Below are 2,359 nucleotides of genomic sequence, written 5' to 3'. Positions count from 1 at the left end.
GCTTACAGCCCGACCCTCAAAACAGATAAAGTCAGAACCTGGCCCACACCACAGAATCCAACCGACGTGAGAGCATTTGTGGGCCTTTGCTCTTACTACAGACGCTTTGTTAAGGACTTTGCCCAGCGTGCAGCTCCTCTGCACCGCCTCACCTGCAAAGACACACCTTTCAGATGGACAACTGACTGTAACACAGCCTTTGAGTACCTGAAAGGGGTGCTTTCATCTGCTCCGGTTGTCACCATGCCTGACGTTGACATCCCCTTTAAAGTGTACACGGATGTGTAGTCCGCGGTGGCGTAGCGGTCTAAGCATCGGCTTGGTGTCGATGCAGTTGCCCACTGGGGACTGGGGTTCGCGCCCCGGTCTCGTCAGATCCGACTATGGCCGGACTCGATGAAGCAGCAATCATTGGCAACGCTGTCTTCGGGAGGGGGGCGGAGTCGGCTTGTTTTCGTCATGTGAATGCGTCTCTGTGTGTGTCGGAAAAACAGTGGTTCGGCTTGGATTCGCCTTGTCACGAAAGTGGGGAGGCGCTTTCCTTCGAGACTGCCGGCCGGAGAGAGGCAGTTGGCGAACGCATGCAATACGAGGGTGGGTGTTTGAATTAAAATAGGGATCAATTGGCCACTAAATTGGGAGAAAAAAGGGAAAAATCAGAAATAAATTTTAGAAAAAGTGTACACGGATGCCTCCATGGAAGCAGTTGGGGCTGTATTGGCTCAGGACAGGGACGGACTGGAGCGAGTGGTGGCATACGCTAGCCAATCGCTCACTTCCCCGGAACGGCGTTGGTCTACATTTGACAGAGAACTGTGGGCTGTAGTGTGGGCTATACGCCAATTCGGACATTACATTGGATCAGCTGCCTTTACCATCGTAACTGATCACAAGCCTCTGCTGGGACTGCGCGGCATGTCTATTGACAAGGATCCCACGGGACGCAGAGCGAGATGGGTATTGGAACTAGACCCTTATAACTGGATTATACAGCACAAGGACGGGCAACGGCATACTAATGCTGATGCTCTCTCACGGCGTCCTCAGGACCCCGAGCCCAGGGTGGTAAATGTCACCACGCGGCAGCCAAAACAAGTGAATGTCATAGGCTCGGAGGAAGGGCTAAGTGTTCCCCAAACAGACACTCAGCTGCTTGGAGCACCCACGGGGAACCCCCAGACCTCTGACTTCAAGGCAGGGGAACAGCGTGTGGAGAGGAGCAGTGAGGTGCAGGATTTGTCTTTCATGCATGCACTTTCACATGATGGAATGGAAATGAGGGAGCTACAACGGGCTGACCCAGATATTAGGCAGGTATTGAACTGGATGGAGAGGAGTGGTTCTCAGCCACCTAAGGGGCGGATGAGAGGTAGCTCCCGGTGGCTTAGAAAATTATGGACTGAATATCCCCACCTCTGTGTTGTTAATGGACTACTCTGCAGGGCGGTGAACTCTCCCCTCACCGGAGATGCTCTGTGTCAGGTTGTCATGCCTTCCTCGGTTATCCCTGATGTGCTGCAGCATCTGCATGGGGGCTTTGCATCGGCACATTTCTCAGTGGAACGAGTGTGGGAACATGCAAGGAAAACTTGCTACTGGCCTTTCATGTTCAAAGATATTCAACGGTGGTGTGAGCAGTGCATCCCATGTCAAACCCGCAAGGCCCCGGTGCCTAAGCATCGTGCACCGATGGGGAGCGTCCGAGCAACTCGGCCATTCCAGAGAGTGGCAACTGACATCCTTGAACTGCCAGTGACTTCTAAGGGAAACAGATATGTGTTAGTAGTGGAAGACTACTTTACCAAGTATGTGAATCTGTATGCTCTCCCTAACCAAACAGCCCAGTCAGTAGCACAGTGTTTGTTTGAATACTATGTGCTGGTGCATGGCGTTCCTGAAGTGGTCCACAGTGATCAGGGCCGGCAATTTGAAGCTGAGATTATTCAAAGACTGTGTCAGCTCCTGGGAATTAAGAAAACACGCACTACACCTTATAATACCAAGTCAGACGGAATGGTTGAACGCTTTGATCGCACCCTCATTGACCAGCTGGCCAAATCATTGCTCGCCTGTGGTGGTGAGGGGGACGATTATCTGAAACAGGTGACTTTCACCTAAAACACATCTGTTCATGCCTGCACCAACTACACTCCGTATTATCTAACTCACGGACGGGAGGCTCGTGTTCCAGTTCATGTGTTGGTGCCATCTCAGTTGGTGCGTTCGGACTTACCTCTTTCTCATGCTGACATTGTGGCCTCTCTGGCAGAGAGGCTAGAGACTGCTTTTGCTGGTGCCAGGTAGGGTGGTGCTGACACTCACGAGAAGCAGAAGTTGTACTATGATGGAACGGTCCGTC

The sequence above is a fragment of the Lampris incognitus genome, chromosome 9, assembly GCF_029633865.1.
Source record: "Lampris incognitus isolate fLamInc1 chromosome 9, fLamInc1.hap2, whole genome shotgun sequence".
NCBI lineage: Eukaryota > Metazoa > Chordata > Actinopteri > Lampriformes > Lampridae > Lampris > Lampris incognitus.
Note: the sequence above shows the minus strand (reverse complement) of the source record.